Source organism: Pseudoliparis swirei, chromosome 24 (assembly GCF_029220125.1).
Source record: "Pseudoliparis swirei isolate HS2019 ecotype Mariana Trench chromosome 24, NWPU_hadal_v1, whole genome shotgun sequence".
Taxonomy (NCBI): domain Eukaryota; kingdom Metazoa; phylum Chordata; class Actinopteri; order Perciformes; family Liparidae; genus Pseudoliparis; species Pseudoliparis swirei.
This window is the reverse complement of record NC_079411.1, coordinates 16,717,844-16,731,840: the sequence shown is the minus strand read 5'-3', so window position 1 is coordinate 16,731,840 and position 13,997 is coordinate 16,717,844.

Below are 13,997 nucleotides of genomic sequence, written 5' to 3'. Positions count from 1 at the left end.
ACTCCTGATGTAATTTCTATGGCAAAAAGGATTTTGGACCACATCACATCATTCTGCAACACAGAGTCTGGCCACTAAACTAATGAGGTGTTTTGGGACCTGTGTATGTAAAAAAAATGTAATGCACCAAAAGCTTCCCAAGAATCGGTGTTGATGATAAGGACTCGAAGAGACTCCCTGAGCTGTTTAATGTAATATCTAAATTTAGACGTATAAAAATGCAGCATACACAATGTAACATTGTAAAGAGCACACACGTTCAGTGAAATTGTGTATTACCTGCATGGCTATGAACACATCTCTCTAGCTCTACCTCTTTCCTCTTGCTCCATCTTTCTATTCCTCCCTCTTCAACACCCACACAGAACCACACGGTCTCTCCTTTCCTGACTTATCCGTACTACCACGTACACATTCTTCATGGTTAAAGGGAGAAGGAGGGATCATACAGAGAGAGAGAGATAGAGAGGGAGAGAGAGAATGCAGGTAAGAAGATCTAAACGCCCACAAAACATGCATCCATAAAGTAGGCAGCACAGGCACAGGCTGAGATATTGACACCCACATCCCATCTGTCACAAGAGAACCTGACACGGATAATGTAAATTCTCTTTATATGACACTTTTGTGAATCCTTGGCAGGAAAAGTTTGGTTACACCGCGACTAGTGCGACACAGACACACAAACAGACCCCCCAACACACCCACTGACATAAATTGTAATGATGAGAGTGCTGCCTTGCAATAAAGCAATCACAACAAATTATTTTGTGTTTGGTGTGTACCACAGCCAAGCTCTGACGCTAAATTTATAATAATAACAATCTTTAGTGTGCATTTAAAACAAAACACAAATGTAACCTTCCTTTGACAGGTTAAATAAACAAAAGTGTTTGAAAGAACATTTTAAGTGTACAAAATTATATGTAATTAATAAAAGTGCTTCGACTGAAGAGTTGAAATACATACTAGAAAATCTGAAATGTGGGACACAGAAAGTGCCTTTTAAAAAGAAAGGCTTTGTAATACACAATTTCCACAGAGGGTGCAATGCTCACAGCCGAAGGGAATTATAAACTAAAAAGTACATGGAAGGAATGTAGCGTAGACATTGGGTGTTGTGTTGTCACGTTAAAAACATGCGGAAGAAACCAAAAGCCAACAAAGGGCTGCCGCTGCCGCTCAGGTTTTAGTGCGAAGGCTTCCGAGTGTCCAGCTGTGTTACACGCCGCTGATTACACTCCCTCGGGTAAGGAGCCCTGGAGACACACAGCACGGGAACAGGCAGAGGGTGAGGCAAAAACAAATTCATTGAATGTTCACCTGACCATTAGAGCGGAGCTTGATTCTCAATACGGTGCTCTGGACACGTAGCTGTGGTGACAGAAGTTCAAATCACTTGTGTTTTTGCGATGCGTGTAAATTTATCGCTATGAAAGGTACATTTCCGTATGGGCCAGCCAGGTCTTCTTTTTTGTCCCTCTTTGCTTTTGTGTGTTCGTCACCACTGAGGATAATCTTTGTCACCGTACCCAGAATCTCTCAGAGGAACATGGTGAACATGGATTGAATCCCAGAGCAGTTCAAAGCAGCAAGCACACAAGGTGAAGTGACTAATACAAAAATACAGAAATAAAACAGGCCGGTGATGAATCAAACCCCTTCTAAAATGTGCTCGTCAATACAATATATATATATATATATATATATATATATATTAATTAACAAAGCTGCATCAAAACACACCAAAAAAAAGAGACCAAAACCAATATATTACATGTCACCGTTAATATGGAATGTTTTATTCCAAGATTATTTCTTTGTTCACTGACATAATTAAACGTTTAAGCAAGACCCTTTTCACAGCCAACAACATCAGAAATATGCATGCGCGGGTTGTCAACGGAAGTGGTCAGCTTTAAACATAGAGTTGAAACTGTGACCAGCTTCCAAATATCAGGTTGTTGCATGTCCGGCTGTCAGAATCAATCATTCCAATGGCGCATTCAAGTAAGCAGAATTGAGACCGTTTCAGAGCAATGGGTGACTTTAAGCCCAATGCGTCCGCGGTTGCATTTTTTGGCAGGGATAATAAACACAGGTGAGTGTGGATTTCAAATTGATGGCGCTTTTAAGAGGAAATCAAAATGTTCCACCATTACTACGAGGAACAATAACACATTTTGCAGAGTCAGGGCTTAAGGTGGTCGTTCGTCTGTGGCTGCAAGCTATTACTGGCCGTAATGGATAAAAATGTGAGCTAAATGAAATGTAATGTGATATTAAGTAACACTGAAAAGAATGATAACATTTTAGAGATATCGCAACTCTGGTAAGAGTTATTATTCTAGACTGAGAAGTGTCAAATATAAATAACACTTTTAGTGTTATTTATATTTGACAATCGGACTAGTGTTAATTAAAATTAACACTTCTCAGTGTAGTGTAAAGTAAAATAATAACTCTTATCAGAGTTGCGTTAACTCTGAAATGTTAACACTATGTTCAGTGTTACTTTAACACTCAAAAGATAACGGTATATATGTTCACTGGTTGAGTGTTAAAAAGTTTCCATTGCCTAAATATTTACATATGGAAGTGGGGTTTTTTTGTCACAAATGCTGCATCTTGGACATTTTTTAAAAGGCAGCTCATTACAACCCAATAAGAAACAGCCTCCTTCTGAATGCTTCTCTGTGAGTGCCCCCTGAGGAATGTGGAGGCAGTGTAACTGGACTAGGGGAGAGGAATAGTGGGACTGGAGGGATGCATGGAAAGGGATGGTTAGAGATAAGTAGCATCCACGCTGCACCTCATTAAAGTTCTGAAAGAGAGGGTTCGAAAGGAAGGGGGAAACAAAAAGAAAAACCCCAAAATATCAGTTTGTTGTTTTCTTTTGACAAATTGTGTATCTGCTGAAGGCCTATTTGTTTCCCAAGTAGATGGAGCTCTGTCCTGGAGCTCCGGTTTCTCCAACCCAATTATATTGTTGACTCACCCGTGCTCAGGTTATTGCATTTGAATAGGATTTGCATAATGTAATACAGACACACGCACACACACACACATGCACTTTGTGTCATGTGCATTAAGCAAACGTTTCGATGTTGTAGTGTTCCGTCGTTTGTCTTCCCCCTGTATGTGAGCAGAAGACGTGTTCAAGGCACCGCTTCATAAAGTTTCTAAAGGCTGACATTCAAGAAATAAAAACATTGGGTTTGGAATGCGCTCCATTTTGTCAAGAGCCACTCCTTTCCCTCAAAACCAAGAGAAAATCAGAATCATATTTGCGTCACCGAGTGCCGACTGGAATTTATTTCCTTTTTTTAATCAACATTATCCACTGCCATGTTTGTGCATTTGTGTGTTCGACTCAACATGCATGAGTGTGTGTATTCACTTGTACATTAAGTGGGATTCGCCTTGTGCTGTTTTCCTCTGACAAATCCTCCAGTTTCATGATGCTCTCTCTCCGTCACACACACACACACACACGCACGCACAGTCGCATACACTCACAAAATACGCTAAAACACACACACAGCATGGCAATAGTCGACTCACTGATCCTCCGCGCTCTTTTGTTCCTGATACACCTGCACAATTTAACACCTCCCACGAGCACACGCACGCACGTACCCACACACACACACACACACACACACAGACACTGGTAAATACTCGCAGCGCCTCAAAACAGCTCAACCAACTAAAAACTTGGTTCCCATGAGAGCAGCAGTGGTGGAGAGAAATATAAAGTGAGATTGAATGAAAGTGAGATGAAAATGGTATGAAAAAAAATAGAAATCCTTTGCTCCGATGTGTTTCTCTTCTTTTTTTCTCCTCCTCACTATTCCCATGTAGCTTACTTTTAAATTTATTTCATCCGTCCTCACATCTTGTCTATTTTATTCCTTTACATCCTGTTTACAGCTCTTTTCCCACCCCATGATCATCTTCCATAGGTATTGTCTTGTGGAATATTAATACTCTCCTCCTCCATGGTGTTTACTTCTGGATCTTGATGAGTCGAGCCAAATGCAGCCACTTCTCCCTCCATTTCTCAGGGTAATGGGACAAACGTGAACACGAGGGAGAGAGCTGCGCCACATCCATTTTACATCTGCTAATGTGGCCAGCTACTTTGTAATACTGTGTGTGTGTGTGTGTGTGTGTGTGTGTGTGTGTGTGTGTGTGTGTGTAGCCACTCCGACACACATACTAGCTCGCCCGTCCGCTTCGCTGGCTGCCAAAGCTCTCTGAGCACAGACGTTTTCCCATGCCAGAACAGTTTGTCCCAGTTTCCCACTGAGAAACTCTTATGGTCTTTTCTTTGGGAAATGTGTGTGTGCATGTGCAGACATTTTGAATGTCTGTATATGTGTATGTATATATACTGTATATTCATTGGCGTTGGTGGAAGTCTTGTGATTGAGTCCATACAAATCCCATTCTCTGAAACACTCTGACTTACTTCCTTTCCTCACTCGTTATATTCCCAACACACCATCCTAACACCTGTGTCATTACTGTCATCAACTCCTTGTTCTTGTTTTCTTCAGTCACACAGCAGTGTAAGGCCTTGCTGTTCTATTTACAGTGAAAGCTATTTTACATGTAATTATACCCTATTTTAATATATTGATCACGGACAATACGTTTTACCTGGATCAGGGTCCTCACTGCCTTGAATTGAACCATATGTGAATGCCCGAAGAAGAAGAAGAAGAAGAAAAAGAAGAAGATATCGAACGTGAGCTCGATCCGGACTGGTGGCGTCCTGGCGGCCTCTGAGGGTTCAAGACGCGATCTGCGACATCGAGTCATCACTCTGCTGTCGGTGTAAAAATGCTAAGAAAAAAAAGAGAAAGAAAAACACCTGTCCATCTGAAGCGAACTCAACGAGCAATGTGTTGAACTGATCATAATTCCGACAGGTAGAGCAGCAGCAACATGGGGACTGCTGCCCGTGTCGACGCCATCTGTCAAATTCTGAAAAAGATACCGGTGTCAGGTGATCGGAGGGCCTTTTGGAGGGTAAGATAAGCGAGTCAGAAAATAAAAAAGAACAGTACAATGGCATACGCAAAGGGGGAAGTGTGAGCGGGGGAAATAAAAAACCTCCTTTTGCATCCGAAAACGTGTCAAGTCTCTCGGGAATTTCTGCAGCTAGAACTCTTGGCACTCCCGGGCAGTTCTCGTCGCAAGGAACGGCAGCGATGCGCTAACGGGACCCGGTCTGCTGGCCGGTGCTGACGGTCGCCTTTACATCTATTTTCATCGTGTGTCCGTCTGTCAGCGTTGACTAATTTGATCGTGAAAGAAATGCGATAAATAGAAATAGAGGGCATTAAGGGCCTGAGTGAGTGATTGATCTCACTCAGACGCGTATCGATGAATAATACATTTTCCTCGTGCGCCTGGTTTATATGCGGGGAAGGCGTCGACGCCACACAGAAAGTTCCAGGACGTCGGAGAGGGACTACCGGTGCTTCAGGGGAGGCGATTTGCACCCATTTGTAATGTTATCAGCAGACTGATTGGGCCGGTGCTGTTATAATGCCTTGGGCGGATCAAACTGCGCCGGCCCCGTGAAAAGTGGAACTGAAACGAAACAGTAACTGAACCGCTTGGTAAAGCTCAGGAAAAGAATGGGCATGGGTTGAAATAAGTACCATTGTTCTGGATGTGAAGTCTCATTACGCCACACATTACACAAACGGCGGTCTCCTGGAGGAAGGTCCTGTGTCGGTCCCTTCCAGCAGAGTAAGACTGCAAACACGCATTTATTTTTAGATCGTAACACGAACACGGTCTTTTCAAAATCAACCTCTGTCTCCAGTCGGTAAGATTTCGGCAACAAAACTCATTTTTTAACCCTTTTTGATTGTCAGAAATGCATGTTAGAATTGTATTTGATCTCGTATTGGTTTAATGGTTTTAACGGACACTATTTTCACAATGTGGCCACGTCATTGTGTATGTACATGATAACATATTATATAAATGTATCCGTATTGTAAATCTCTGTTTTTCTGACTGTTGAATGTAGCGAAATGTCAAAAATCCCTGAAAGCGGAGGTAAAAAAAAGAAAGAATGTAGTCGCCCCCAAAATGGAAAAGAGTCTGTGACTGCGTCATTACAATCAACCTAATATACCAGAAAGAATGTCACACGCTCCTCGACAAAGACACGGCACTCAAAGAGTTTCTCACACCTTTCGTTTGTGCTGCACTTTCCGAAACTCTAAAACTAGGTGTGAAAGGGAAAATGAAAATGTTCCAAAGTGTTAAAAATACACACAGAGAAATGATAAAAATAAATAAAAAACATTTTTTTAAATCTCAGCAGACTTATAGTGTTATTAGGTTGACTACATGCGGCAAAAAAATATCCTTCTGTTTTTCGATGCCCCATCCTCCTCACCAAACGTAACCGAGCAATGTGTGGGGTATCTGGCAGTTACCGTGCCGATGAACTTGAACGACCCTAACAAAAGGAGCCCTAACCATAGTCAGCCAAGCCCAGCTGGCAGAGAATTACAATATCAGCTGCCCCAATTCCCTTTCCCTTGCACTCACACACACACCCTTAAAAAACACACACAGATGAATTGCAAATGCAGGAAGGGAGAGAGAGAGAGAGAGAAAAATGCTATGTGTATTTATTCATCCCTCATACTGCTGCAGCATAGAGAAATCACTCCCCAACACCCCTGCACCTGACCTTCAGTGTTATTAAGAAGCCTTCTTTATTCCTGACACTCTCACAGCTCCTCCCCTGAAGAAAGCAATTCATCCATTTTCCAATAACTTACCACCCGAGGCAATTATGGCTGTTTTTTCCTGCCACCTCTCAGCTTCTCAATAAAGTGCTCATAAATGGGGAGGGCAAAGATGTGAATCAAGGAAGTGATTTTAAAAAGATTGCTGGGTGTGTGAGGAAGTGAGAGAGTATGTGTGCGTGAGTGTGAGTGTGAGAGAGAGAGAGAGTGAGAGGGATGGCTGCGTTAAAACATTCGTGGAGATAGCAAAAGTGAAAGTGATATTAAAAAACAGGCGTTGAAAAGGAGGGAGAAGTGGAGGTCGGGGTTGGCAGAAGTTGTGACGCAAAGCGTCAGAGGGAGCAGGCGGCGTGTCCCGCCCAGCTCGACCACAGAGGGCTTTGGAGACTGTTTGAGCACAGACAAATAAATACATCATGATGTATCAGTTCACTCACAACGGATCGAGTTGTATTGGCCATCATTGACACAAAATGCGATTAATAAAACAGACATTACAGTAAATAATGCCCTTTGGGTTGTTATTTCTGATTTCATAGACCTAAGAGACACAATGAGCCTAAAAGCTTGACACACTGGGGCCTAAAAAACTAAAGATCGGAAAAGACAAAATATTCGTTTTCAGATATCACACATATATTGCAATAGTTTTTTAACAAAAAGGTTTGTACATTTTTGCTCAACTACCAGGGTCTTTTTTTTTTTACCATGATAAGCATTTATGTCTGAGGTTAAAACGGTTGGAAGCTATTTTAAAGAGCTTTTATTGTGAAAGGTAACAAAGGCGGTTGAAAGGAGGAATAACATGTTTTCGTTTTTGGTTCAGACAATGGAGCCTCTATGGCAGGCATGTCCAAAGTCTGGCCCGCGGGCAAATTACAGTCATTTAATGTTTTGTTTATGGCCCGCCAGAACTGTCAGAATAAATAAATCAGAAAAACTTGAAAGATGTAAATCCTCTTTTCACCACACAGTGACAGAACCATTCCAATGTTATCTGGCTCTGAATCTGTGGCGCAACCTTTTTCGTCAAATTTCTGCCATGGCAACGCTTTCAGGAGCAGTGGGAATTACTATACTTCTTCAATGAAAATCGAAGCAATTGTGTTTGTCTAATTTATAAAGAGACTTGTTGCCTTGTTAAAGGAGATCAACATAAAGAGACACCACGAGTCTTAACGTGCTACAACATACGACAAGCTAACAGGGAGTGATCGCGCTGCTCTGGCATCGCAACAGCGATTCTTCCCGCGGCCTGTGAGTCAAAGGAAAACATCAGCAAAGCCAGCTATGAAGTGTCCATGTTATTAGCTAAACATGGCAAACCTGTTACTGAAGGTGCGTTTATCAAAGACTGTCATGAAAATGGTGGAGAACATTTGCCCCGAGAAGAAGCAAGAATTTATGAATGTTTGCCCGGCACGTAACACTGTGGCACGGAGAAATGAGGACATGTCGTTAGACATCCAGGGCCAACTGGGGGACTGGGGAGCGGCTTTTGATTATTTCTCATTAGCCTGAGACGAAAGCACCGATGCATCTGACACTGCACAACTACTTTTTTTTTTAAAGAGGAGTTGATGACAACATGAACGTGTCAGAGGAGCTGCTTGACCTCAAAATCCTTAAAGGGCAAACCAGAGGAGCAGATGTATTCGTTTCTGTGTGTGAAGCTGTTGATGATATGAAACTGCCCCGGAGTAAAGTTTCTGGGATCATTACCGATGGTGCGCCCGCCATGGCTGGGGAGCGAAGTGGATTGTCCACTGTGATCTGCATTGAAGTCAGCGAAGAAGCAGGTAACGCTATTAAACTTCACTGTATCATTCACCAGCAGGCTCTCTGCTCCTAACATCTACAATGTGACGATGTCATGAAACCAAAGGCGATCCATCGTATTCGCTCTAAAGCTCTATACCGCTTTGCGTGACATCCACGCTGAATACGGTGACGTAATATATCACAACGATGTGAGGTGGCTGTGGCAGCTGTGGAGGTGTGTGGGGGTGGGGTGTCTAATTGGCCTCGGCTGACGCCAATCAGGTGTATGTCCCTATAAAGGATCAGTAGGGACTGGGGAGAGAGAGCAGTGGCACAGGCTGTGGTGAAATAAAGCATGTGTACCAAACAGAACCTGTTGTTGGCCAATCCTTTCGGTGCTTTGTGGGGGAAACCTACGGGGGACGGCATCAAACCTGTCAAAGTGGCTCAGTCTGGGATCCGCACTGCAGCGATTTTTCGCTGTCAAAGAGGAAATTGGAAATTTTTTGAATGAGAAGAGACAACCGCTGGAAGAACTGTCCGATCCTGTATGGCTGGCAAATCTGGCTTTTTTGGTTGTCATAACGAAGCATCCGAATGCGCTGAATGGTAATCTTCAAGAAAGAGATGCAGTGGTGAGCCAGCTATATGCTCACATCAAGGCCTTTCGAACCAAACTGCAACTTTTCCAAAAACTCTTGTCACCAAATGGAGCCCTGACTTCCCAACGGTGAAAGTGGTCTTTGACAGTTTCCCACAGAACAACGTCGGTGGGCAAATGAAGAGTTACGCAACAGCTATCTATCGCATCTCTTTCTGTGGAATTTAACCAACGCTTTCGGGACTTTGTAGTTATTGAAAATGACATGTTGCTTTTCTCTTCTCCCTTCTCCGTGGACCCTGATGATGCTCCTCCACAGCTGCAGCTGGAGCTCATTGAGCTGCAGTGGGACGATGACTGCCGCCACCACCAGTGTTCTTGTTGACTTTTACCAGCAGCTGGACAAAAGCAGGTTTCCGGAAATGCGGACATTCGCTAAGAAAATGCTGAGCTTATTTGGCTCCACATATTAATCTGAGCAAACATTCTCGGTCATGAACTTCAACAAGAACCGATTGAGATCGAGGATGAGTGACTCCCACTTGCGTGACATTTTACGCATCTCAACCACTGTCCTCAAGCCAGAGCTGGTCTCTTTACTGAAATCTAGATCTCAGTATCACCTTTCTCATTCGTGTCAGCATTGCATGAGGCAACTGAGGCAATGTCTTTAACTCATAGAAACAACAACTCTATTTGACCACTTAAAATGAATTGTTTGTTATTCTCCATCTGAGTAAAATGAGACTGTGTACTTTCTGCTGACTATAATTCAGCCTCATCACGTAAAAGTGAGCGTACTTTAATCCTCTTTTCCCAGTCTAGTTTTTCCACACGGGGATTCTGATTGTTACAACAGATGCACACAATTTGCTTTAAGAAAGCAGTGTTTATTTTCTGTTCTGTTTAATTTGTTTTTCCTGTAAAAAATTGGTATAACAGTAAACAGTGTTGTTTATTTAAATGCATCAGCTGAAGAGCAAGTAACCTGTTCATTGATCAATCTGAAATTGAGTGTTTTGAATTGTAAAATATGTCATTAACAGTGAAAACCTTTAGATGTGACACAAACTATTTATTTCCTGAAAAGATCTTGTAAAAGAGAAGGGCAAAATTTATTTGTTTTAAAGTGTAATGATCACAGAACACTTTGCATCACTTATAACTCCTGTTTAAAATGTTCATTAAGCAATCTTATTACCTTCGCATTGAAAATGCCGGAAGGTTATGTTTTGATCGCCGTGTATTTATTTATTTATTTGTATGCGTGTTATTCGCAAAACTCAAAAAGTATTGAACCGAATCGCATGAAATTTGGTGGGATGATTGTTTATTATCCGGGGACCAGTTGATTAGATTTTGGGATCGATCGGGTCAAAGGTCAAAGGTCATGAACAGGTCCAAATCTTTCGCAGAACTCAAAAAGTATTGAACCGAATCGCATGAAATTTGGTGGGATGATTGTTTATTATCCAGGGACCAGTTGACTAGATTTTGGGATCGATCGGGTCAAAGGTCAAGGTCATGGAAAGGTCCAAATGTTCTTGAAACGCATGAAATTTGGTGGGATGATTGGTTATTATCCGGGGACCATTTGATTAGATTTTGGGATCAATCGGGTCAAAGGTCAAGGTTATGGAAAGGTCAAACTCTTTTTTTACCATAGCACGATACATTTTTGTCCAATTGACATGCAACTAATGCCAAAATGTTAATAATTCAATGCCCAATCTTGTGATATGCGAAGGTATGCGCTCTACCGAGTGCCCATTCTAGTTTAACTCATAGAAATGTAAGGTATTCCAAACAGTTTGTTCATTGTTATCTGACTGAATGAAAGGCAGAATTGGTTACATTATAATATTTTAGGTTACTTTGTCATTAGAAAAATAAAGGTAATTGTGACGATGACATTTGTTTAATAACAGTGTGTATTTTCATGTAACGTCTGTGGTTAAAAAAATGTCTGAAGGAACATCTTTACTTTGTCAAGTTTGGACCTGGTTGCAAACAGTTTGGACACCCCTGCTCTATGGTGTTGACCACTAGTGTAAACATGTTTTTAAAAATGCACACACAAACACACACATACACACACACACATACATAAATATATAAATAACATTCATATGTAAAGGCCATTAATCCATCAATTTACACATCATGATAAAATAAGGATGCATTACCCAAAAGACACTGTAGCTCTCCAACACGCCTGGGAGGAGAGGGGTGAGCAGCTAGCGCTTTTCAGTTGGTCCCGTCCAGTACCAGCTTCATCAGCTGACACTCAGTCGGAGACCCGCAGCTTCCTCTCCAAGACGTGCTTCACAAGGCCGCGGTTCATTCCATTCAGTACAATTCAATACATCTTTTATGTCCCTTCGGGGGCAATTTGTTTAGGAGACTAATTGTGCTACTGAACTAATTATAGACTTTTTCAGTGCTTGAATTAGAATTGATTAAGTGATTAATCAAATGTGCATTTGAACTGTGCAATTAAAAAACAATTAGTAAAAACGGGGGGAAAAAGTTGTATAAACTGCCTACTACATTATTCTGTCTTTAAATAATAAATAAATGATGGAATTTTAGATGTATTTTTAAAAGGGTTCTAAATTCTACATGTTGTCCTCCCTTTTACGAATGTATTAACATAATACCGCATGCTTTGAAGTTCAAGGCAGGATTTGATGCCATCTGCTGTGTTGTGTTGAAGTTACAATTTGCAACCCGTGTGTGAGAAGAAGAATTGTGGACGGTGAGGAAAAGAACGTGAGAACGTGAAACCGAGCCGGTGTCCGTTTTGGGCTTCTGTAGCGGTGCAACACGGCCGACTTTGTGAAGAGGACCCCGCTCCGTATGTAGATGTCTCGATTAATATTTCCAGGAAAACTATGTATTTCCATTTCTGCCAAAAGATCCCGCTAAATGCTTCACATTTGATTTGATATGACAGACTCACAGAATGACGTCCAGCCGAGGTCACGTTCTGTAACTATCGTCACCCATTCGATTGACTCAACAAATGCTTAGAAATCATTTAAACTGCTAGATGAAAGAGTTTAAACTTTTTTTTTAAACACAGCCAACAACATCAACCAAGAAAACTACATTCAAATATTGCAAAATCCTCATATCACAGTCATAATCCACTGAGCGTCACAGAGTTGGCCTCGCAAGCGGCATCCCCAGACTTCAGATGCAAACTTTTTGATCAAGGACATCATTATAGGAGGAGGAATTAATACACAAAAATATAGATTTTTGGTGACGTATACCTCTAATATTAATCATTGTGTCATCTCTACAATTATTTTCTCATTTGTGTGATACTCTCACGCCCCCCCCCCCCTCCAACTGCTTACGTCTTGCAGTAGGTTTTACCTCCTTCCCCGGGGTGACTTATTTACAGGTGGAGCTCTCCAGACTAATAATACCCACGAATGAACATCACTGCTGCAGACAGGATGCCTGAGCCAGGGTTTAGATGGAGAGCGAGAGCTCTCAACATATCGGTGAACGGCGGTGCTAACGGTGCAAAATGAAGCTGTGACGTAGGTTCAGTCGAAAGACTATACTCTTGCTTGCCTAAGCCCGGAAATTGATTTATCATACATCTTCCAATCATTTCCCACGCATGCTCACTTATTATTTCCTTGCTGTCATTTTTCAGGGCTGTCAATTATGACATCATCGGGTCTCCTCTATCCAATAAGCACAATGAAAGAATTACATTGTTAGCCTATCATCTTGCTGTAGGGACGGCGTTGCCAGCTGTAATCGCTGGCGTGAGACCGATGCAGAGCAGCGACATGCACTAAAAGCAGGCGTGGCTGTCCCGGTTATGCCGATAAAGAAAATATTTTAAAAGGAGAAGCCGTCTCATAGGCCCTAAATCATAAAACAAATCCCACCGCAACTTCTCCCTCTGCATCGATGGCCTCACTGTTCCTGCTTGCACACTTATCTGTGACCTTGGTATAATTTTTCATCAAACCCGCTTCAATCCCATCACAAAAAACGCCTTCTGTCATCTCCAAAACATCGCCCGTCTACGCCCCTCCCTCTCCTCCTCGTTGAAACACTCATCCTCCTCTCGACTGGAAGACGACAGCTTCCTGTACGGCAGATCCACCAAAGTCATCAACAATTTACAATACATCCAGAACTCACCCCCCCCCCCCCCCCCACCCCTGCACCACAGATCACATGACCCCGGTCTTTGAAAAGCTCCTCTGGCTCCCCATGAAGCAAATAATCCAGTTTGAGATTCTCCTCATCAACTACAAAGCCCTTCACAACCCTGAACCCCTTCATACCTTTCTGACCACCTGCACCAACACGCTCCCACCTCAGATCCTTACCCCCCCCCCCCCTACTCTGTCAGGGCCTTCTCCATTGCTGCCCCCTCCCTCTGAAACTCTCTCCCCCATCACATCAGACATTCTTCATCACTCAGCATGTTCAAAACTGCACTTAAAACTAATTTACCTGCTTTAACCTGTGATGTGTTTCTTTTTATATTTTTACCATGTAAAGTGCCTTGAGTACCTTTTCATAGCACTTTTCAAAATAAATGTATCATTATTTATTATTTAGAAGCTCTGATAACAACTCACACACACAGAGGGTGAGTGACTTTACTCTCTGCTCAAGCAGATATAACTACAATATATCTTAGCAAATAACAGTTTTCTGCTGTATTCATTTTTAATGTCAAATGCAGCTTCTTTAACTTTAACAAAAGGGAAGAGAGAGAAAGCAGATAAGTGTGAGACGAAGACCCAAGTGATATTCAGCGACATAGTTTGCTTTCGTAAACATCTGGTATGCGACAAGGGAAACCAACA